Here is a 26126-nt window from a genome sequence, read left to right on the forward strand (position 1 = left end):
TAAATAATATATATAAATGAATTTAAATGGCTCAAATAACTCAAGTAAGGAACCTTATCCACTAAAACACTTTAAAGTCCTTAATAATATTTCAAGAATAATGAAACATTATTGTGCATACTTTGGCTATTAAGAGAATTTGTTTATCTTGCGTCTCTACCTCTGGCTCTATTTTTGCTGATATGTCTCCCAAATTTCTTCTAATATTAAATTTTTCAGGCATAACTGGAGGTGTTCCTTAAGTAATATCTATCTCCTTTTCTTAATTAAACCATTGTCAATCAAAGAGGAAGGATGCTGGAGATACATGTCTCCGCATTTCCAGGCTGAACTTAGTTGCTAAGTCCCTGCTCCCCAGGGCACACCTCACAACTTGGCCAAGTCAGGTGAATCCCACCACCACAAAGTCACAGCATTCCTCATCAAGCTTCCCTGGGCCTGCTCAGAACAAGCTTCTTCTTTTTTTTTTTTAAGATGTATTTATTTACTTATTTGACACAGAGACAGCCAGTGAGAGAGAGACAAGCAGGGGGAGTGGGAGAGGAAAAAGCAGGCTCATAGTGGAGGAGCCTGATGTGGGGCTCGATCCCAGAACGCCGGGATCACGCCCTGAGCCGAAGGCAGATGCTTAACCCCTGAGCCACCCAGGCGCCCCTCAGAACAAGCTTCTAACTCAGGAGCTATTTATCACCATCAGATCTCTACATAAAAAATTATTTTTTGTTTATTCCTAATACAAAAGCAATATATTTTTATTATAGAAAATTCAGAAATGTGGGAAAGCAAACAGAATAAAAATCAGTCACAATTCTATCACCCAGAGATAACTACTGATCCTTCCAAGCCTTTTCCTATTTGTGAATATTTTCTTCCAAAAAAATGGAATCAAACACCATATCCCAGTTTATAACTTCCCCATTCTATTTATCAATACATTGTAAATATTTCCCCATGTCACTAAATATTCTATAACATCATTTTTAATGGCTAGTTAATAAGGGCTTTGAACACAATAGGTCACTCATTAGCTTTCTGAGAGCTAAAAGGCAAATGGGATGACCAGCTGCCACTGATCCTTTGTGAGGGATAGATCCTAACCATCATGGGAAAAGCCACATATGTTGAAAATTAATAGATAAAAATTTCGAAGTTTTCCCACTGAATATAAATGAAGAAATGGGTTTTGGTGGCCAGGGGAATATTGTAAAAAAAAAAAAAGCACAAAACAACAAACACAAAAAAAACAAATAGATAAATCAAGACTATTCATGTTTGTCTCTTTGTTCTCCATTCAGAACATCATCTATGGAGAGAAACTAGCTGAGACTAAAAGTAAAATAAAGTGCATCTCCATTCATATTTTGTATATTTATTTAGGATCGATACACTGGTTTTGAAAGGATTTGAGGCAACCATTCAATTAGAGTTGAAGGAAAAATGAAACTACAGGAAATATCAAGCACAGATGCTTCCATGCACCTGGGACATACTCTTTTGGATTGTTTCATCCCGAATACGGCTCTAGATTCTCTAATTATAATGCTAGCTTTATTTATTTGGCCCCATCTCTGTGCCAGGCACACACTAAGAGCTTTGTTTCCTCATTTAAAGGTAGAAAACAACTCTGTGAAGTAGGTATTATAATTTCCATTTTACATATGAGGAAATAGGTTCTGAGAGTTTGTGTGACTTGCCAGTTAGTGAGTCACATAACCAGTTGATGGTATGGACAAAATTCAGATCCAGGTCTGCCTTCTCAAGCCCTTTCTTCTACACTACACTGCAAAGTAATCATCCATGGTAGGCAGAATAATGCCCCCTCCACACACCCCCATCAAAATATCCACATCCTAATTCCCGGAAGCTGTCAATACATTACCTTATATGACTAAGGGAAATTAAGGTTGCAAATGGAATTAAGCTTCTAATCAACTGACCTTAAAATAGGGAGAGTTTCCTGGATTCTCTGATTGGGCCTAATGTAATCACAAGTGATTAAAAGTGGAAAACAGAGACAGAAAATTCAGAGGAGATGTGACGACAGAAGCAAGGTGAGAGTGATGCAACGTGAGAACTCAGCCTGCTGTTGCTAGTATTAAACACAGAGGAGGATCATAAACCCAGGAATGTGGACAGCCTCTGAAAGGCAAAGAAATGGACCCTTCCCTAGAGTCTGCAGAAAAGAATACACCCTGCCAACACCATGTGATAGCTGTACTGGACCCCTGACTTACAGAACTGTAAAATAATATTCCTGTTGTGTCAAGCCATCAGGTTTGTGGTTAACTTGTTATAGCAGCAAACAGAAAACTCATACACCATCATTCTGTGAATGTCTAAAAACCAGATTTGTATTCTCAGAAGACCCACACGCTTAGTACAAATATGGACAAAAGAACTGCCTGCATGTAAAACCATGAGTTTTCCTAGAAAATAATTTTTGATCTTCTTAAGATCTGGAAGAATGTTGGATAAGACTGTGAAGTTCTAGGTCAAGTGACATGGACAAGATTATTTTTGCCTAAAATAGAAACTACTTGCTGGCTTGCTTGCCCCCTGAAATACTGTTTGAAATGTCTGCTTTTAAGAACCACATCCTCATGGATCATCTAGAAAAAAATGAATTCTAAAACATCTCTTAATGGCTGAGCTAACTGGCCTGGTGGATACAGTTATTAAGTATTGAATCAGAACTTTGGTTGGATGCCATCAAATAGGATTTTGGATTAATAACCAATACTGGACAATAAATTTAACCAATTCTGGAGGCAGCAGATCTGAATTTTAATTTGCCTCTATCATTTTCTACCTGTACATACAGCACTTGGCCTTTCTAAAGCTTAGTTTCTTCATCTGCAAGATCAGTTGTTATTACCAACTTGAAAAGGTTATTAATAAGGATTTAATGAAAATATACATCAAAAGTATGTTATACATCGGGGCGCCTGGGTGGCACAGCGGTTAAGCATCTGCCTTCGGCTCAGGGCGTGATCCCGGCGTTATGGGATCGAGCCCCACATCAGGCTCTTCCGCTATGAGCCTGCTTCTTCCTCTCCCGCTCCCCCTGCTTGTGTTCCCTCTCTCGCTGGCTGTTTCTATCTCTGTCAAATAAATAAATAAAATCTTTTAAAAAAAAAAAAAGTATGTAGCAGGTGCTCAATAAATACTAGCTTGCTTGCTTCCTATTGGTCAAATACTGTGGAAATTTTGACATTAGCATAGAAGAAAGATTTATTTTCCTCTCTGCTGTTTCTATAGCAAGAAGGTTATTATTTACAGTTTATGAGTTGCTAGATTAGGAATTTTTTAAAAGACAAAACAATCATGCATTCAAGGAAGTATGCCTGGAGGCCCAACTCGAAATCTGCTCCTCCAGCCCTTCTAATGATCTTAGAAACTTCTGATTTCGTGTATTATATGTCTTTCTGATTCAAAGAGGTAAAGTGATTTTTGTTATCTGTAACTAAACCTGTCTGATACACAGATAATTAGTGTACCATGTAATATTTAAAACTGAATCCCATCAATCAAGGAACCTTTCCTGCCTACTCTGCTTTTCACAATATTATTTTATTATGATGCTAATAAAACATTAATATTTTGAAAGTTATGGAAAAGTATTCACACAATGCTGGTCTAATGTATAAGTACCGCGCGCTAACCGATTGCGCCACTGGAGCTCCACAATGCTGGTCTAATGATTCAAAAACTGAAGATAATTCTTTAAGTTGCAATTAATTCTTTTATCGATGGGCTAGGGTGGTGTATAACAGTATTCATAGGAGATGATTTGCCTACATTTTGCTCCTCACGTAGTTGCTATTTGGGGAAAATAGCTTACAATTTGTCAAGAAAACTAGAGTAGATTTTTGAAAGAATCCACCAGAATTGGTTCGCAGTCTAGGGTAACAATAACATAAGATTTCCTTAACGATGGGTAGACAGCACTTTGAGCTCATATTGAAGATAAGTACATGTCAATTGTGGTAAATAAGGACTTAGGGCTGCTAATTAGAACAGAATCTGAATAATTCCTTCAAGCCATTTTCTGCTGGGAACCTTTTAAATTTTATGTGATTACTTAGTTCTCCGGAAATGTAATTACCAAGGCAATTTGTTTTCTTATACCTCCTTTGCACACTCTGTCTACTCTCCCAAACACTTCTACTCAAATCTTCATGTAGGCCCAGCTAGCAAATTCCAGGACAAGGGGCAAGTACTAAAATTCACTCAGACTCTGATTTTTAAAGTGCTCTTTCTGAGAAGACTCAGAGCCACAGAAAACTGGGGAGCTGCCACAGTATGACTTCACCTCCTCACACATTCATGCTGGGCAGGACTTGTCAATACATCCCGAGTTCTCTGGTTTGTGCACAGTTTAAGGTGGCTCCTTTAATCTGCCATGTTCACACCTTCGGTAGATCCAGGCAACATCTCAAGGGAGCATGCCAAAGTCAGAATCTCCTTTGTGGCCCATGAGTTCCATGAAGGCAAGAGAGTTCTCATTCATATTTATGTTCCTGGCACATAAAACACATGTAATAAATGTTGATAGAACAAACCAAAGCTCAGTCCTGAACTGCATTCTACAACTGCTCCTTGAACTTTTTCCCATCTTGCAATCAGTTCCCACAGGTTCTGCTGTTCATTCTCCTATTTCTGTCCTGATATCACCTTTGAGATTGTCCTCAGATGGTTATCTTTGTCGGTTAGCTGCAATTCTGACTCTCTGTGCTAGGGACACTGGTTCCGGATCCCTGAGGAACCCATCCTGGTGTGGCTGCCCCTGGAGTCTCTGTTGGCCCCATGCTGGCCCAGAATTGTCAGAACAAACCAGCAAGGATTCACCTGGGGGAGGGGTCAGCATCTCTGCAAAGTTCTTGGGTTGAGAGAACTTTCATTTGTGTTACATCCTAAAGAATTTTCAATCTAAAAATAGGAAAGCCCTTGAACCTCATTTTTCATATCTCCTTGTCATTTGAAGCTGATCCTGAACCATCCAGCAAGAAAGACGTAAGGAAATGGCAATAAAATCAGACTGAATGAATGGAGTGAGGGTATTTACTGAAAGTTGGCATTGAGTATTTGGAATATAAAAGACCAAAATATTATTGGTGTTACCATTTTTTCCATTCTCAAATGTTTTGGTGGCTAGAATAAGCTATACTTTGAATTCTCTTAGGAGCAATAAATGTTAATATATTAGACATTGCTTTATGAACTAAGGGTGCTATCTTCATTTATTTTAAAACACTTCAAAGTCATCATCTGAATATTTATCAGAGTATTATGACATTTTATTAAACTCTCTGTTAAATATGGTTGCTTAATTACTTAGTACTTTCTATTTATACTAGCCGGAAGTGATTACCTTCCACATTTTCGATTTTTTGGAGTCAAAGGATACAATTTTATTTTTTATACTGTTTCAAGTTTTTATTTAAAAATAAATAGTTACTTAACATATAGTGTAATATTAGTTTCAGAGTAGAATTTAGTGATTCATTACTTACATACAATACCCAGTGCCCATCACAATAAGTGCCCTCCTTAATACCCATCACCCATTTAGCTCATCCCCTGCCCCACATCCCCTCCACCAACCCTATTATAATTTTAGAATGGACTTTAAATTGGCTCTAAACTTGAGTTTTACTCCCATGATTTGTAGACATGATTATAGGTGGAAACTTAGGTATTTACCCTAAAAATGTTATTTGGGGGTTGCTGGGGGTAAATTCTGACCTTTATATTCACATTATTGACCAGTAAGAAACATCTCGGCTCAAAAATTAGTAGGGGGTAAATTCTGACCTTTATATTCACATTATTGACCAGTAAGAAACATCTCGGCTCAAAAATTAGTAGGATATGACGTCTTTCACTTTACTCATAAGCATCTTGTTCTTGAGCGAAAATAATTTACTCTGAGAGTCTGAGGAATGGCAAGTTTGTGGCACTCTGGAAGCTGGCTTTGGTGCTCTGACCCTGTTAGTCCAGCCCTTGGACTGGGTTCAATTCTGTATTACTGTAGCAATAGCTAGCTTTCCTTTCTATAGCCATTGACTGTACCTCCTGACCCCGCTAACCATCTCATGAATTTATCTTGCTTAGAAAAATCAAGGGAGGAATGTGGAAGAATAAGTCCAAATTCACCATCATCACTGTACTTGGCTGATGACAGGTCAATGAGGTAACATCCTCTGTGAGGGTCATTGCCTGCAGTGCTAATAAATGCACCCGAGCACCAGAACTGCATGACAGCTCGCCGATTCCAGGCTAGAAGAGATCTGGGGCACATAGGCTGAATGATAAGCTCCTCAGCATGTGAGCTAACATAAGTTTAAAAGAGGGATACTTAGGTGAGAAAGAATCCTTATTCTGGGCTGAAAAGCAGAAGCTGCCCAAGAGGGTGTGGGTCAAGGCTGCTTCGATAGGGCTGAGCCAGGCAGCAGCGTGCGGCATAGCAGGCTGGGCTGGGGATGAAGGCTGCTTAGTTGAACTAGGAAAGGCAGTGAATATTGGATTCTGAGTAGGCCAGGCTGGGAGGAGCAAGGGAGCTGGGAAGAGTTGGGCTAAACTGGGATACAAGAGAACAGGAGAGAGACCTGAGGATTTTGCTGAGCTATGCCAGTCTGGGTTACAGGAGAGGAGAAAATGACAGCTAAGAGACATGGAGATGAGGTGAGGTAAGGAGACAGATTTGTTGGGATGGATGTGGGGTCGGGGGAGAGGTAGGAAGGAGAAATGGATGAGATGCACTAAATGGGAGGCTTAGCCCAAGTTTGAGCTGGAGACTCAGCTGACAGTTCTAGGGCATAAAGTTAGTGAAAGGACAGTCGGGGGTTATCAGCTGTGCAAGAGCTGCTAGGAACCAACAGCTAGCTCTGGGAGGGACAAAGACCGAGAAAAAGAAAAGAGCTAAATGAAAGCAAAAAGCGGAAAAGGGAAAGGGGTGGAAAGGGGCAAGTCGTGAAGGGAGTTATCAATCTGGAGAGATCGGCGGAACATTCTCTCTCGCCATCAGCTTGGAAGCAACTGCGCCTGTTGCCGTGTAGGCAAAATCAAGGTGAGGAGCCGGGCTCCGCTATACTCAATTGTGGTTGATGACGTTAGTAGACTGTAATGAACCATGCACACGAGGAAAGGAAAAAGTTAACTGAGGTTGAAAGAAAGCCTTATTTGGCAGTTTTCAAACAAGCAGGTTGATTTGGCTTGTGTGAAGGCAATGATGCCTGATCTGGAGCAGAGCAATTTATGTTGTACCGTTTTCAAAATCCATTCTGGCACACTGTGATGAATATGTCGGCTGGCAGCTAAGAACTTGCTGGAATGTAAGAGTCTTTCACCATTTATAATCGACACTTCCCTTTCCAGGAAAGAGCTTTTCTAATCTCTGAAGCAGTGGACCTATCAATTTGCATAAACTATGACATTCTCAGTGAACACATATTTATCATCTACCACTTACTTTCCTGGTGTCTTTTTAAAAAAGGCAAAATCAGTCAGCAGTGAATCAGCACCTTTAAAATCAGCTGTGCTGAGTGAATCTGTTAAGAGTGGCAGGGAGCCATTGTTAGAAGGGGGAGGGGCAGGAATAAAATGATCCTTTTCTATTTCCATGAACTTTTTTACATGTACATAAATGGTTAAGCCATCAATTAGGTTAGATGCTAATTAAATGTAATGTAAAACAGATTATAGGGCTGTTCCAATATGCTTGTTAAAGTATGATTGGTCGCTTACCCCTTACCTAATTCTCGTAAGAAAAGAACAAACAGACCAGGTGAGTTCAAAGAAGCTTACCAACCCTGACCCCCAGGACTTGCACCAGGCCCTGAACAAAAAAAGGAACACCGAGGATCAATAGAGTGTACTCTCAAATCCCTTAAACGCTACATACACCACCTGCTCACATTTACCCTGTTCTTGCTGCTGTTTATCCACAAGAAGGCCAAGCCTGAAATACCTCTTGAGGCTAAGACTTATGGAAATGCCAAATGAATTAGATCAAAATTTTACAAATTTGGTTTCATTTAATCATAACTGATCTTCAGATATACTATAAATATCACTCAATGAAATTACAACTCAGTCACATATACCATATACTATAATTAACTTAACTCAAATAAGAAAAAACAATTAAAAAATGGACCAAATGTCATCTTGCTTCAAACCAAACCATAAATCACCATATTTTGAGTAAAACTGGACAACACCTGGTTGGTTAAGTGCATACCTAGATTTATTAAAATCACTCCCTTAAATGTCTGTTAGAGAATATACACACATACATATAACGCTACTACAAAGTTGAAAAAGAGACAAGTCCCATCATTGGCAGGGACACTGTGTATGAAGGACAAGCATAGTATATACAATCCATCTCATTAAGAGTTACTTTGCCAGCAACATGTATCAAAATGTTAAATGTGTGAACTCTTTGACCCAGCAATGCCATTTTTGGGAGGAATATATCCCAAGGAGATCACTAGTAGAGTACACAAATATAGCATGCAAGGATATTCATCATGGCTTTCTTTATACAATAAAAAAATTGAAAATAGCTTCATTATCCTCTAATAGGGGACTGGTAAAATGAAAACGTCAATGCAATATTATGCAGTCATCCAAAAAGATAATACGGATGTATACATGATGACATAAAAAAAAACTTCATGTCACATTGCTAAGTAAAAAGAAAGTTATAAAAGAGTATTCATGGTATGATTTTTTAAATATAAAACAATTTTTACTGTGGATGGCAGAATTTCAGTTTTTAAGTACTTTCTTCTTAATACTCTTTGCTTCATTTTCTACCTAAATTTGTGTTTATTTCATATACTGGGGGGTGTGGTGGGGGGAATCAAGCTATTTTCATCAGAGGAAAAAAATCATTATGCTGTATTTCAGTCAGACCAGTATAGTCACCCAGGAAACCAAATATAGCTCTTGTACGTCTGTCTGTACCTTCTGTTGGAAGCAAAACTGTGGATAAACAGTATCATGGAGAGAATTTGAATGGATGACGTCTAGAATGCTAACCAAAACAAGGTGAAATACTACATGAACTAAGAAGGATTCCTTTATTACACTTGATGTTTGAAAGAATTAATTCATTGTGCACGTATGTGTTTATAATATTTTCGTGGCTAACAAAAAATAATGTCAATTCAAATGGCAGCAAATAATATAACTACGAATGGTTTTTCTTACATAAGTTTACCACTCCATAAATCTTTGTGTTAATGTGGGAAAATGTGACCTGAACAGATGGACCTCATGCTGTTTTCTAAAATACAAACAGATTTCTGATCTTCTGGACCAGGAAATGAAGTCAGCCCTAAAACAACAGACACAGTCATCCATCTCCTAGAACTTCAATTTAAGAAGCTGCTAATAAAAGCAATATTTCCCTCTTTACAAATACATCACAGTGATAAATTTCTGTTTTAATGGAATGTGTTCTAGACATAGTAACAAAACAGTGGCATATTAGTGGCACTGGAGAGGCAGTTGACTGAACCCTGAACCACACCAATTTTGGAGAAATCCTTCATTCTGGTTCTTGGCAGGTGGCAGCATTTGGCTGCCTCCACCATTCATTCTCCAAGTTTCTCACAGAAGGGACATCCCTGAGGACTGCCACTCTGCCTGGTTAAATCTTCATCTCATTAGCCCAAGGACCCCTTTTCCTTGTGTATCTTCAAAGGAGCATTTTCACAAATAGATGCCCTTAGGCTTGAAGACCCAATCAAGGGTTCTCTGTCAAATAACTGGCAGGGTTTTTTCCTGCTTTACCACTTTCTAACTGTGTGACTTAAGGCTGGAGGGGGCTAGTGGGGCCGAGAGGACTGAGTCTGAGGAGGAGCTGGGGCCAAGGCGGTGGCCCATGAGGCCAGGGTATTATTTATATAAAGGGAGAATGAGTCAATAATTAAATACTGAGGTTAATGGGGGCCAAATTTCTCATCATTAGAAAGGAAATTACAAACTGAAAAAAAAAGTGACGACTAGAAGGAACCCTGTCGTATTGGAGTGGAGTTGAAGACATTAGAGTAAACTCATGGGTTTTAATATGACTAGATGACTAGCTATAGAAATAGATATAGATTTATGTGCATATGTGTTTTTGAGTTTCCTGGCTCTGTCTGCAAAAATGGTCTAAAAGCAATGACACTCTAGTATTAATAACCACACATAGCACCCAGAGCTTGCATTGTCTACTAAAAGAAACCATGGCTCCCTGGAGAAATAGCTTTTGAAATGACTGAAATGGCTGGGTAAGAATAAGAGAAACAAGATAAGCCTGAAACATCTTGCCATCAGAAAGTACGCCGAGAATAAAATAGAGATGTTGAAAGAACACAAGAACCAGCTTGAACGGGATTTGAACAGATGAATCTCTAACGATTTTAGCATCAAAATCAATGACAACAGTGGGTTAAAATCCACTGAATAAAACAGAAATCTGCAAGTCCATGCTTACGTAAATAAATGAATTAACCAATAAATAGAGAAAACTCTTTCTTATAATAAAATACCAACTAATAAATGTAAAATAATGTTGGAACTGGAAAAATTGCCATTTGGCAATCATCACAGTAATAATTTTTTCAAGCAAGAATCAAAATAAGTGACTGAGTTTACTGAAGAACAGGATGTTTACATAGTCTTGAAGAATCTCCCCACAAAATGCTTATCAATTACAAAGGGAAAATTAATAACTTTACAGTGAAGAAGTTATCACCTTAACCAAGTCATCAAAACCAACACCAACAGCAAATCTTTATTAATTAATAAGATACACTGAGAACACAATATCTCTTCTATCATATTCCTGCCAAAATTGCATAACTTGCAACTAATCATGAAGAAACACAGACAAACCTAAAGTGGGGGGCATTCTGCAAAATGGCCTAAACTTTGTTCTGCTTTGTTTTGTTTTAAAGATTTTATTTATTTGAGAGAGAGAGCAAGGGAGAGAGAGAGAGAGAGCAAGCAAGGGGGGGGTCATGTGTGGGGGAGAAGCAGTCTCCCTGCTGAGCAGGGAGCCTGACGCTGGGCTCTATCTCAGGACCCTGGGATCATGACCTGAGCCAAACAATATGGCCTGAACTTTCAAAAACGTCAGGCTTGAGTCAGCTTGAGACTTCTCTCTCTGTCCCTCTGTCCTGCCCTCCTTCCCCGACACACGCACACTCTCTCTCTCTCTTCTCTAAAATAAATAAATAAACCTTTTTTTTAAAAGAGTAAATTATTGGAACAAATGGCAAATTCTCAGTAAGGTCTGTGGATTTGATGGTAGAATTGTAACTGTTAAATTCCTCATTTTGGTTGTAATACTATGGTTATACAGAAGCGGGTCTTATCTTTAGGGAAAATACTTAAGTATTTAGGGTTAATTAGGCATCACATCTGCAACTTCCAGTCAGTTCAGAAAAAAAGAGAAAGAGTATGAATGAATGACAAAACAAATGTTGTAAAATACTTACAAGTGGAGAAATCGGGTGAAGGGTATATGGGAGTTACCCTTCACCCAGAAGTTCCTTGGGCTACAAGTGCAACTTCCTTGTAAGTTTGAAATTATTTCAAAGTAAATGTAAAAAAATACATTTGGGATTACAGTATCTATCCCATAGATAGATAGTTGTTGGGAGAAGTACATGAGTTAATACATGTGGCATGCTTAAAACAGCTAGGTTCATAGTAAATGCTAAATAAATGTTAGTAATGGTGGCGGTGGTGATAGTGGTGATGTAATCCTGAACTCACAACTCATCTGAATCAGGACAAGTTGACTCTGGGTCACTTATTTCTTTTCTCTTTTTAGGTTTAATTTAGAAACTGAAATAATATTTATTTGCTTTTGAGATGCTAAAAACGTTATTTTTAAAAAGATTTATTATTCATTTGAGAGAGAGAGCATGAGTGGGAGGAGCAGAGGGAGAGGGAGAGAGAATCTCCAGCAGACTCTGCACTGAGCATCTGCACTGAGCACGGAGCCCCATGTGGGGCTCGATCTCACAACCCTAAGATCATGACCTGAGCTGAAACCAAGAGTAGGATGCTTAACTGACTGCACCACCCTAGTGCTCCCAGATGCTAACAACATTATTAAACTTGTTTATTGCAGTTTAAGTACACAGTGTTCATGTAGAATAATATTTTACAAACTGGCATCCTCAAGCAAAAAACACATTAGTAACATTTTTTTAAGTAATCAAGATCAAGTTTCTGAAAAGTCATTTTCACCATTAATTTAGGCACTATTGTGATAATGAGAATATATATATTTATATATATACATATAAAAAGTGTACATAAACATGTATATATTTAATATAGGGTAACCATACACAATACTATAATAATATACATAAAATTAAAGACCATGAGACTTGAAGAAGATTTGGGGAGTCATCTACTCCAATTCCTTTGCAGCTAACTATACATCTTTCTCCACTCACGGTGGTGTTACAGCCTGATAAACCCATCATAAGTTGAAAGTATTGTAAGTCAAAAATGCCCTTAATGCACCAACCTCCAGAACACCCCAGCTTCGCCTCGCCTACCTCAGATGTCCCTGCATTAGCCTACGGTTGGGCAAAATCATCTAACACAAAATCTATTTCATAATAAAGTGTTGAATATCTCATGTAAGTTACTGAATATTGTATTGAAAGTGAGAAACAGAATAGTTGTAAGTATCAGTTGTTCAGTTTCGTGATCGTGTCGCTGACTGGGAGCTGTGGCTCACTGCGGCTGCCCGGCATCACCAGAGAGAACCATATCACATATCGCCAGCCTGGGAAAAGACCAAAATTCAAAACTGGAAGTATGGTTTCTAATGAATGCATATGGCTTTTGCACCATCATACAGTCAAAAAATCATAAGTCAAATCATTGTTAAGTCAGGGGCTATCTGTATCCTCTAGAGCATCCCCAACGGACAGCACCAATTCTGTTTGAATACCTACAATGACAGGAAGCTCACTCCTTCTCAAGGCAGCCACGTGAGAGTCATTCTAATGGTTAGAAAATTATTTTCTAACCTTGTGTCAGAATCTCTCTCCATATAATTTCCAGAGTCTGTTCCTATGTATCTCCTCTGGGATCACTAATTAATTCCCTCTTCCACATGACAACATTTCAATATCAGAACTATTTCCTACCTTCCACATTGCAGCTTTCTCTTCTCCCAACTGAAAACCTTCTCTTTTGTTTCAATTATTCCATGTGTAATTGTGGCTTTCAGTCTTCTCACCATCTTAACCACTCTTCTCTGAACATACACCAGGTTTTATAATCTCTCCTATTCAGGAGATTCTGTTTCTGTGGGAGCAGCCTGGTCACAGCAACTATTCTGGCAGCCTCATGCATTCACATTAATTCCTTCATTCAGTCAGTATTTACTGAGTGCCCACTATGTGGAAGACACTATCTAAGACATTATCAGAGATAAGGTTAGGAAGACATAAGCTTTCTCTTAAAAAATGTACATGTTCAGGGGCGCCTGGGTGGCACAGCAGTTAAGCGTCTGCCTTCGGCTCAGGGCGTGATCCCGGCGTTATGGGATTGAGCCCCACATCAGGCTTCTCTGCTATGAGCCTGCTTCTTCCTCTCCCACTCCCCCTGCTTGCGTTCCCTCTCTCGCTGGCTGTCTCTATCTCTGTCAAATAAATAAATAAAGTCTTAAAAAAAAAATGTACATGTTCAGGGGCGCCCGGGTGGTGCAGTCGGTTAAGTGTCCGACTCTTGGTTTCGGCTCAGGTCGTGATCTCAGGGTTGTCAGACAGAGCTCCATGTCAGGCTCTGTGCTCAGCCCAGAGTCTGCTTAAGACTTTCTCTCTCCCCCTCCCCCCATGCACGTGCACGTACTCTCTCTCTCAAATAAGAAATAAATGATCTTATAAAAATTAAAAAAATAAATAATATATTCATTTGGTAGAAACAATATATGGTTACAAGTGTCACAAAACGGACACAAGTTCTATACACATTAAAGGAAGGAAATTATACAATTAAATATGTATTTGCTTTAACATCAGAGTACTAAAGAACAAAGCTTAAGTCATGACAATGCCAGACTAGGCCTATTTTGTTTGTGGATAGTATGAGAATTGGTAAAAAGCAGAAGGTTGGGATTTAAACTATATTAAAAGAGAAAATTCCAGATTAGGGGAATTATCATACAGATTCAGAAAACACAGAGTTTATAAGTCCATTTACCACTGAAAGCTCTGATAATAGAATGAATAATCATTCGTCCAGAGTGATTTACATGCAACTCTAGAAAGGCAAAATAAACAAACTAGACTACTATACACTAGGCTTATACCAAGTGCTTTACCCGTAATGTCTTACTTAATCCCACAACAACCCTAACAAAGTAGACACTAATATTATTCGATCTTAAAAATAAAAAATCCTGGTACGCCTGGGTGGCGCAGTCCGTTAAGCATCTGCCTTCAGCTCAGGTCCTGATCCCAGAGTCCCAGGATTGATTCCTGCATCGGGTTCCTTGCTCAGCAGAGGGCCTGCTTCTCCCTCTGCCTGCCACTCCCCCTGTTTGTGCTCTCTCTCTCTCTCTCTGACAAATAAATAAATAAAATCTTTTTTAAAAAATGCAGTGAAATTCAGCCAGGTACAGTGACTTGCCCAAGCTTACAAAGGTGCTAAACATGGCAGCCAGGCTTCAAATCCAAACCCTCAGCTTCCAGCCCAACTTGAGGCCATCAATTACCCCACAAAGAAATCTCTGGCAAATCTCCAAACACATCCTCACAATGTTCCTAGTGACTTACTTGGAGAACCTTCTCACTGAACAATCTGTTCCTCCTCTGGCTTTAAGAACACTTTCTACAGGACTCTGTTATAGTCCTTGACATATGGTATCACTATGATTCGTGTATGTAACACTAACCCCTGATAAAGTGTTACACTCCAAGAACAGAGATATGTCCTTATCTTTTTCTCAGTATCCCCAGGCCCTAGGGGCAATATGGAGTCAGCAAATGGTACATGTCCTCTGGCATAGCTGGCCTGCTTTGGAGAAAGTCACCCTCTTAACCAGAGACCACTAATTCTGGGTCTAATTAGTTGTGGTGCTGAGCTCTGGTTATCACACTTCTGCAACCTGATTCTATCTTCTGTCTCCTAACCTTAAATTTAAAGGAATCCAAGAAATAATGCAAGTATCTGCCTTGGTTCACCACCAGCTTCAGAAGCCTTATTCACCCTTGGGTGAATTCACACTTATTTACATCAAAGGCTCAGCCAGAGTTACACAGAGACCAGGGCAAAATAAATGGGAAATTACATAATATTTCTACTTTCCTTCATCAAGTTCTTAAAGTAAAAGTCAGAGTTCAGTAAAGGTACTGATATTTGGGGTCTTAAATAAAAGGAAAAAGACACAAACCACATGATTTTGATATAGTCAGGAAAGGTGACAGGCATACAAATTGAGTTCCTATGTAACTATCAAACAGTGTTAAGTGCACATAAAGTATTAAATATGCTTATTGGTCACATATAATTCTATTATAGCAATGACTATAGGAGAAAGAATGAATAAATAATTTAACCTGTGGTAATGTTATGAAAGCCAAAATTTCAAAATTATATATGTATATTAAAATTTATAGGGCAAAATAAGGTTTTGGTCCACAGAAGAAAAAAAAAAACTCTGACCTCAGCTCTTCTCTGACATTTCCTACTAAGTAGAAGGCTACTCTCTGTGTCTAGACTAGAATGTAGATAGATGAAAAGTGAGAAAGGAGAGATATTGGAGTGATTATCATTCTCCTTCCTACACCCAAACAGTGGCCAGCAGACAGTGACTGTCGGTGTAACACTTTATTTACTTGGAGAATCATTGCTAAGGGCAAAATGGCAAAAAAAAAAAAAAAAAAAGTGTGATGATAAGAAGGGTACTTTGCCTGATTTTATAATCAAAATTATTCAGGAGAAACATGAAATAAGAAGGAAGACATAGTAGTGGCCCATAACATCCTGGAACTGATTTATCAGAGTGTTTAAGAAATATCATCCATAGTGCAAGGTAGCCGCAGCAAGAAAAATGAAACAAAACTCTCCTCACCAATGAAATGTTTAAAAGTGCTCAGAAAAAAAGGCCTGATTAGAGTATAATTAATGCCAACATCTTTTTCCTCACCAACAAATTCCAATGCCAAACTGGAAATTTATATTTCTACTCAGGTCACCAGGAGGCAAAGACTCTTCAAGCATCTAATAATTGGGGATGGGAGGGGTATCTAATCCTCATGGTAACCACAAACTGTCAGGTTGCTAGATAAATCAAAAATTGCTGAGATCAGCTAGGAGGTCTGCAGCGTGAATAGCAACGCTATCCAAGTTAAAAGGGGAATTCAGCTATCCATTTGAATTAAAAATATTGTGAAAATCAACTTTACAAGCTCCAATTAAACTTATATTTAATAACTGGATTACTTATTTCTTTGCATATTCTCATTAATTTTGTCTTTGAAAAGACTCTAATTTATGTAAAAGTATGAAAAAAAGGTATGATTAATCAGTCAATCTCCCAACTACTATTTTCTCTTGTGACTGAATTCACTCACTCCCATTTCTAATAGGTAAAACAAAAATATTAGGCGTATTAAATGAAACCAGTGTGATCACTGCCCCTCTTCAGTTCCTTTGACCCCTCTACTTACATCTACCCACCCCCTGCTGGAGCTGATTGATAGATCTACCAACACAAATAGATAAAACCTATTAGATCCTACTAGAAGCAGAATTGGTAATTATCTAAATACAATATGGTTCTGAGCTCTACTCCTTAGTAAATTTAATTGTGCTCTTTCTCTCACTAGAGAATATTTGTATAATCTTGGGTTGGGGAACTAGAGTAGTGTTTTAAGTGTAACATCAAGGTGAAAAGTCACAAAGAAAAGATGGACAGATTTGTCTCCATGAAAATTTAAATCTGTGCAGAAAAAAAAACCATAAAAAAATTTAAGTTACTAAAAACAACAGCAGCAACAAAAAGTCAACATCTTTCATATCAAATGGACTCTTAAAAACTCAAAAAAAAAATGGGCAAAGGCCATGAATAGGTAATGCACAAAAAAAGAAATACAAGTAACCAATAGACACATGAAAAGATGCACAATTTCTATAAAAGTCACAGAAACAAGAATTTTAAAAAGAGTGAGATATCTGCTTTGTCTTTTAAGTGAGGAAAATGGAAGAGGCTGATTATCTCTAGCATGAACGAAGAATCCAGAGCATCATACGCTATTTTTGCAGGGCAAATATTTACAGGAATTTTGGAGAACAGAAAACATGCACCAAAACGCAAAGTGTGCATTCTCCCTAATCTATCAATTTCATTTAGGACTTAGTCTATAGAAATACCATTACACAGAGGTATATTAAAAGAATGTTCAAGATGGCATTGTTTTTTTTATTAAAAAGTTGTAAAGAATCTGTACTTAAGTGGGATGTTGATTAATTCAATACTTCCATGTATCAGATGGGAGGATATCTATATCTTCTGTGGGGGAAAAAAAACCAGAAAAATAGATACAATATGGTTCTATTTATGATACACCAAATTTCAGGTGCACATTTTTCACATTTCTAAACTTAAAATGCATCTTACAATTGACAACATCTTACATTCAATGAAATGTGTCTTTATTTAGGAATTTAATAATCTGGAAGTCTTTTTTTTTAAAGATTGTATTTATTTGAGAGAGAGAGAGCATGTGTGCACAAGAGGTGGGGGGGCAGAGGGAGAAGCAGACTCCCTGCTGAGCAGGAAACCCCAGGTAGGGCTCAATCCCAGGACCTGGACATCATGACCGGAGCCAAAGGCAGACACTTAACTAACTGAGCCACCCAGGCGCCCCAATAATCTGAAAGTCTTTATTCCAAACTGATATTCATGGTTACCTGTGGAGAATGGCCTACTAGAGAGTTTTATATTCTACTCTGGTGTTGATCCCTTTTTTTTATAATCAGCTATATTTTAGAATGTATAATATAAAAACAATAAACTTATTCCTGTTTGGCTGTTCTAAAATGTTTTTAAACCCCAGGAAGAAAATAATATAGAATAGCTCATCAATACCCCAATAATCATTCTTTTATTTTTTGGAAAAAGTTATTTTGATCCATAACGGATACAAAAAAATAGTATGTAGGTTTTTTTGTTCTCTTTAAGGTATGTGACAAACTTATGTGTGCACATTCTCATGAACTTCAAGGACATGAATTCTTAATTTGGCTAAAAAGTGGATTTTGTCATATTTTCCTTCTATACAAAAAAATACAAAAAGAATAGCTCCTTTTTAAAAGATTACATACTAACAATTTAACAATACTACAGACTATATAGCATTTTAAGGAAAAACATGTTCATTAAGTATTTAGAAATTAAATACATTATGTTAAAGGGTTCAAACTGAGTAATGTATTACCTCTCATAAAGGACAAGCCTCTGTAAATGTGAGTTAAAAATAAATAACTACTTCTTACAAAGTGATCTTCAATGGAATTTTACATCTAGCAATGAATTTACTAAAAAGGAAGATGGGATAACCTAGAATTTAAAATATAACCTTTTATAAAATCATAAAATATGGCAGATTATCTTTCAACATAAAGGGGTGAAATACTGAAATAAATGCCAAAAATTAAAGAAAAAAATATATATATATTTGACTACATAAAAAATTTAAATTTTCTATACAGCATAAAATACCATAAAGTTTAAAAATAAAAAGTCAAGAAAAAATTGCACCATATATAACAATGTCCTTACTATACAAAGAGCTCTTACAAATAAGAAACAATATAAGCACACCAATAGAAAATAAGGCTGGAAACTCACAAAAGAAGAGATAAGTATAACCAGTATATATATATATATGAAAATATGTTCTTTTTTGCCTATCCAATTGGAAAATAGTTTTAAAAGCTTGGTAGAATCTAATAACCTAATTTTGGTGATAGTATGAGGATACTGATATTCTAATTCACTGTTTACAGTGGTATGTATTGGTTCACATTTTCTGTAGCACAATCGGGAATAGTGTTCTTCCAATAAATACTTCATTAATACTTATATATCTAGCACTGTCGTAGATGCTGAGAACATGGTAAAGAATAAAACAGACAGGAGAGGAGACAGGAAATAACTGAACAAATAAATGAACAAATCAATGTTTTTAAAATGTACCTACCCATTGAACTGACAATTTCACTTCTAGGAATTGTTCTAAGAATACAATGAAACAAGTGCACAAATGTTTGTTCAAATATGTTATTTGCAGAATTGTCTGTAATAGCAAAAAATTGGAAATACATAAATGTTCATTATTATGGTATTATTTAAATTACGTTCTATCCATGTAGTGCAATATTATGCAACCCTTGATAGTGACATTAATGATTAATTATATAATGCAAATGCAAGATCAATCCATTTAATGCATGTATGTTCCCCTAAAAGAAAATCTGTTTACAATGGTTTTCTCTGGTTTTATGCATTCCTCTCTTACTTAAAATTCTTAAAATGAGCATATATTTTATGAGAGAAAAGCCATGTTAATGTTTTGAAGAATACATATGTAATCTTTAAGGAGTCCACAAACCATACACCTCTAGTATATTTGAAACTGCCAGCATTATGATATATCTTAGTTGTATTTTCTTCAGATTATAACTTTCTATAAGATTGTTAAACTGCATATTGTTCTCTTTTACATTTTTCATTAATTCTTTCTGTTTAAACTTCCTTTAAGAACAATTTTTTGTACTGGGGCACCTGGGTGGCTCAGTTGGTTAAGTGTCTAACTTCCGCTCAGGTCAGGATCTCAGGGTCTTGGGATGAGGCTTCCGGCTCAACGGGAAGTCTGTTTCTCACCCCCCCACCCCCCGCTCCTCCGCTCCTGCTCTCTCTCTCTCAAATAAATTAACAAAATCTTTTTTAAAAAAAGAACTTTTTTTGGTACCAATATAAATTTTACCTCTTTCTAAACTATCTTTGTCTGGAATTAAAATATGTATAAACACTCAATTGCTCAGCATAATACCAAACACTTTAATCCACAGGTTCTGTGACTTTGGAACAGATGATTGTGAAAATGAATGGTTCTGAAGAGTTCAGAAAGACCAGAAGAGTTAAAAAAAAAAAAAAAAAGATGAATTACAAAAAAGCTCTGGAAAAAAGTGTAACTTGTAGCACACGATGGTGTTGAAAACTTACGAGTGTATTTACATGTAAATTATATTTGTGTGCATATAACATACATGTATCCTACAGATGCATATGTGAGCGTTCATGTTTCTCACCGTGAGTACTTACATGTAGGTAATCAAACCTGTTATACATATACTTTATTTGCACTCCCAAGGGGAGCTGCATTTTCCTTCACCTTATCTTCAGGGAACCAGCATCTAACCCATCTACAAATGGTTTCACTGTCTGGCAGGCTCCACTCTGGCACCTGCTTTGGAGATGAGCCATTTTTAGCAAAGGTACGAAGGGCAAGGCAGGCCCCAGCCCGGGAAGTGAGCCTACGACGGCGCTTGAGGCACTTACTTCAGCACCAAGGACACAGGCAACCCCAATCAAAATCACTGAAGGTGGAATTGCGCTCGGAAACTGCCTCTCTCAAGCCGCCCCCAGTCCCCTCCGCCCAGTGCTATCTGGGGACCCTCAGTCGTTACTCGGACGCAATCTTTTCTTCGCGCTTTTCGCCAACCGCGGCGAAAACATGGGCGGAAATGCAGGGCCCCACTCGCCCCAACACGAGTCTCCTTCCAGCTGGCCCGCGCGACCCTTCCATCCCTTTCTTCCTCCCAAAAGAGGCCAAAGGGGCGCACACGGTGTAGAAACTCTTCAGCGCCCAGAGACAGGGAGGGTTCGTGTTTCCCTCCCCAGGCCTGGGGAAGCTAAGTGGACTTGCCCTGCGCCTCTAGCCAGCACACCTGGCAATAACCGGCCCTTCCACCACTACTCCTTGCCCTCGGCTTTCGTCGGGGAAAAATTTCTACAAACCATTTATTCTCCATGAAAATCTCAACCCATATACACTGGCGTACAAGAGTCATAGACATAAGAAAGAAAAATACTAATTCTTGGCCACGTTTCTAAAACGATCCAGCAATTTTTAAAGTTTGGATTTGAAACCGTTCTCATGACGCTGCGGGGACTCACCCTTGTTTGGGTGGGCTCCTGGGCCAGAGGAAAGCAACAACCCTAGCCTTTATTATGGAGGCTGGGGAAGGGCCTATAGGTGCTCCGGTGGCAGAAAACGGGGGCGCAGGGGCCCTAGTTGATGCTAATCCTGCTGACCCAGTGTCCTGGTTCTCCAGGAAAGCCGGGCCGGGAACTGCGGGGACCGCGGCCCTTCTGACGTCCAACAGAGCCCCCTGGGAAGGGGGCGGGGTGCTTCGCCCTGGGCCCGCTCAACCCCAAAAGAGGGGCTCTGCCCCTTAGGTGCCACGACTAAAAGTGGGTGTGTGGGGTTCGGGGTCGGCTCTCACTCCTTTCGGGCGGGGCGGCCCGGCAGGCAGCGTCAAGGTGCCAGTCTGCCGCTGCCGCTGCCGCCTGACTCAGGGGCCCGGTTACCTGTGTGTCACGGCGAGGAAGGTGCGCGCGGCGCTCCGCGGCCGGGAATGCCGGCTACCGCGCGCCTAGTCCAGCCTCTACGCGGGTTGTGGCCACCGTGCGCTTCACCGGGAAAAACGCGGCCAGGGCTGCTGAGGCGGCCAGGCTGGGCGTGGAGGGGGCGCCGCGGGTGCGGACACTGCGCCTGCGCTCTCTGCTGCCCGCCCCCCAACGCTGCCCCGGCCGGCGTCGAAGACCGGCAGGGACGCCTAGGATTTGTGCCTGAGCTGAGCGACTTCCCCCTACCCGCGCGATGGGAGGGTCTAAGCCTCCAGGAAACTGCCTGCCCGGGACCCCTTTAGCCTACGCCCTTGGAGACAGCAGGATTGAGGCAAACGATTGTCAGCCAGGGTGACATGGTCTTCTGGAAGGGGGCAGGGAGGCAGCCTTAGTCCATTTCAAGCGGTCTGTTTGTGTTTAAAACTCGCAAGCAGATGCCTCGATATTTAAAAATATGGCTAGCATCCTTTGATTGTGGTTGGGGAAGGGCTTTGGGCACCCCCAAGTTCACCTGACATTTTACTAATGAAGCCTCTGACCGAAGGGTCTTGACTTTGCAGAGCTGCTTCCTGGACTCAGGTTTATATACCCCAATCCCCTGCTGAATGAATAGAGTCTCTTGGAAACAGATCTGGTCATAAAAGCAACGGTCTAGATGGATCAAGAGCACAGGTAGGAAGCTGTTACTTCCCTAGGCCAGGCAAGAAAGAGTGAGGCCTGAACCGAGGTGCTAGCTGTAGGAAAAGATAGAATGTGACCGCTGGTTTTTCTTCTGTCTCTCCAGATCCGCTCTCCACCTTGCTCTGTGACCCACGGCTGACCTTTATGGACTACATCAGTTGTTCTATGACTTTCATTCGGTTTTGACCAATGGGAGGCATCCGCAGGACATCGCAAGGCAGGATAGTATTCAGGACCTCCCCTATGCCCACCAAGCGCCAACTCTGTTAGCAGTGGCTATATTTTTTATCTGGAAGCCATTACGCCAATCCTGCGGTCCCCTCCTATAGTTCTCTCTGGTTCTGTACCCCTCACACTGCCCTTGCCCCTTCAGTAATGGAACTGGTAATGGCTCACAGAAGTTTCCTTTAACCCTTCCCGCACCTTTTAAAAAGTACCTTCCTAAATTCTCTTCAACGACCCGCTGGGTGTGCCAGGACATCTTTTCCCTGCCATCCCAGGACACTATAATAGATAGTGGTTGGGAAAATTCATGAGAAAACAAAACCAAAAAGTAAAAGAAAAATGGGGTTTTTAAAAGGTGAAGTGTCTCCCAAAGTCATCTTGACTCCCTTGGCTCTAAGTAGCCATCATATGAGGTGGTCTCCCCGATGGGTCCCCCAGTGTGAGGACACCAAAGACAGTGTGAATAGACTCAAGAAAGGAATTCAGACCACTCATAAACAACGTGTTTACAAAAGAGATGGAGATCATCTGAATGTCCAGCATAATAGAACTTTTGGATGCCTCTTGATGTAAAGAGACAATCTAGATCTTTATGGAGCAAGCGCTGGTGCTTTCCCAACTGCAGCTGGGCTGCTTTTGAATGAGTCAATATTCTTAGGACACTTAAAAGAGTCCTGGGCACAGTGTCTGAAAAATGTGTTTATGAAGGCGTTGCTGAGTGAAGCAGTTGTCCATGAGAGTCTCTGGCTGTTTCTGTAGAAAACCCAAAGAATGTTCCCATAGCGAGAGGATATAAACAGCAACAGAGTAACAGTCATTACATTGCCCCTAGCACTCCATCTCAGCTTGGACCTGACCATTTCTCTGGCTTGTAAAAAACAATCAAATGGGTTTAACTAGTTTCTTTCCCCACGCCCCTTCAAAACACACACAGACAAGACAAAACAAGGCACTATTGTAGCAAAACTTACCCAAAGGGAACCCCAGAAGTAGCTGTTTGCAAACAATTAACATCCAAGCAAACACTATTTGTACTGAATACAAATGACACCAGAACAGAAAATTGAACGTGTATTTTCAGTCTTTCACCCTTTTGAGGAGAAGCGTTCCTTTGTTGTTCAGAAAGCAGCCTGAGCATTAACTGCATTGATCTAGACAAGGAAAAGAAGCACAGGAGCAAAGGAGCCTCAGAAGGCTAGACCTATCTACAAAACTCAGCTAGATTTTATGTTTCTCTTGGAAGAAGGGGTGGGGAGAAGAGAGCCAGCAAATTTTTGAGTCTGGAAGTGAGAAAAACAAAGATGTAGAGTGAGCCAAGTTTAGGAGAGAAGGTTTCTGAGAGATTTGAGAGAGTAAGACTAGGGAGTTGGCATAGCTGCCATTCTGAATGACACTGAGAGATAATGAAAAACGGGAAAGGATTTTCAGACGTTTTGTTATATGTAATACATGGAATTCTTTTCTGCATTGAGGGATTTTTCTTGCAAGTGTCAAAAACTCAAACTCAAATTGACTTAAGAAAAGGAATATTTGTAGCTTAGTAATTGAAAAATCCATACCTGGATACATAGCTTCAGGTATGGCTGGATCTAGAGTATAAACAAGGTCTCTACTCACTTTGACTTCAAAGAGTTTATTCTCATTTAGTGATTTCTTCCCACCTCCCCACCTTTCTCCAGTGTTCAGTTTATGCCATCTGTGTAGCTGACCATTCCAGTAGAAACAGCATTTACTTCCAGGTAGTTACAATAAAATCTTGGGATTATGCCCCATTAGCAAATTCTGGATCATATACCTCACCATATGCCTTAGTCTGGGGACAAAGAATGTGGGAGAGCTCAATCTCCAAAGGAAAATCAAGGTTCTGTTATCAGAAGAAATCATATAGTGATGGGCCGGTGAAAAAAGTACATGTACACTACAGGTATCTCTCAAAGAGACTTCAGTTAAGATTCATATTGCTTTTCAATTTTTTTAATACTAGACAAGTGCTTCTTTTGAAAATGACATCATATTGACATGAGCAGCAAAGCAGCTGAAATGTTCTCTCAACCTAAAAAATAAAGTGCAATATCTTGCTGTTCCTACAGAAAGAGGTACCAGAAAAGATTTTTTAATGTATTTTGTTCTGAGTTTCCATATACACACAGCCTTTATTTAAGTAAAACGGCCCCTTTTCTAATCCCAGAAAACAATTCAGATCCCTCAAAGCCTAAAGAATTTACTAGAGTTTCTGATTACCATTGTGGAAAGACTTACTTCTCCCATCAGGACTACTACAACTTCACTCTTGTAATCAGACATAAAGCTCAGTACTTGTAGCACTTTGGCCTAAACAACTAAGATTTGGTTTGTATACCCATACAAGAAGGCACACAGTAACACCCCATTTCAGGAGCATTCAGACTTTTATCAGCCTCAAGTACCTGGCACACAACCACATTATCTTGAAATAAGTGAGGCAACTTGCTATCACAAAGTACAAGCTCTTGCCTTAGTCTTCAAATTATGTATAGGATGAAGGGCACCAGCCATAAGCACAGCTATCTGTTTTTCCCCAATCAATTCTTTGTTCATTACCATTTACTACTCTATTACCACATTTGTTCTTTTCACCACTTACTAGCTCAGTTCTCTAGATTCTTTATCAGGTAAGAGGATAATAATAACTACTACACAGGGCTATTGTATGGATTAAATTAATTAATACATGCAAAAGGCTTAAGACAGTGTCAGGCACCAACAAACACTAAATGAATGTTTGCTATCATGATAACAGAGGCCAAAAAGTAAATCCTTCTAGATATGTAAAATGAGTGGAAAAGTCTAGATGGAGATTATGTCTGAAGAAACATGCTGTATAAGAGAATAGCTGCTAATTCAGCTTCGGAGACCATAAGGAAATGTAAATTCAGTGTTAAAAGATTTAAAGATTTTTTTAAATAGGGGGTAGAAATCTATTTTTTTGTGTGAAAATTTCTGATTATTAAAAATGCAAATACATTCATGATAAAAAAAAAAAACACCCAACAAACTAGGAATGGGAGGAAACTATCTCAATATAATAAGGGCCATATATAAAAAAACCCACAGTTAACATTATATTCAATGGCGAAAGATTGAAAACTTTCCCTCAGGAATAAGACAAGAATGCCCACTGTCACCACTTCTATTCAACATAACACTACAAGTTTTAGCCAGAGCAATTAGGCAAGAAAAAGAAACAGCATCCAAATTGGAAAGGAAGAAGTAAAATGATCTCCGTTCACAGACAACATGAGTTTATATGTATAAAACCCTAAATAGGGTTTATTTAGAAATAAAGAAGACTGTTAGAAACTGTTAGAACTAATAAATGAATTTGGAAAAATCAAAGGATGCAAAACCAATGTTTAAAAATCAGTTGCATTTCTATTTACTAATAATGAATAATCTAAAAAGGAAATTAAGAAAACAATTCTATTTACAATAGCTTCAAAAAGAATAAAATAGTTAAAACTGAACTTAACAACAAAAACAAAAGATTTATACACTAAAAATTATAAAA

General features: G+C 39.0%; 1 protein-coding gene across 1 annotated transcript in view; it reads right to left on the bottom strand.

Moving 5' to 3' along the window:
- Positions 1-21785, bottom strand: part of SLC35G2 (solute carrier family 35 member G2) — a 40446-nt gene extending 18661 nt beyond the window's left edge. The window contains exon 1 of the mRNA XM_026497093.4: positions 21635-21785. The gene's annotated coding sequence lies outside the window, so the exon portion shown is untranslated. The remainder of the gene's footprint in view (positions 1-21634) is intronic.
- Between the last annotated feature and the right edge of the window lie 4341 nt (positions 21786-26126).

Source organism: Ursus arctos, unplaced genomic scaffold (genome assembly GCF_023065955.2).
Source record: "Ursus arctos isolate Adak ecotype North America unplaced genomic scaffold, UrsArc2.0 scaffold_20, whole genome shotgun sequence".
Lineage (NCBI taxonomy): Eukaryota > Metazoa > Chordata > Mammalia > Carnivora > Ursidae > Ursus > Ursus arctos.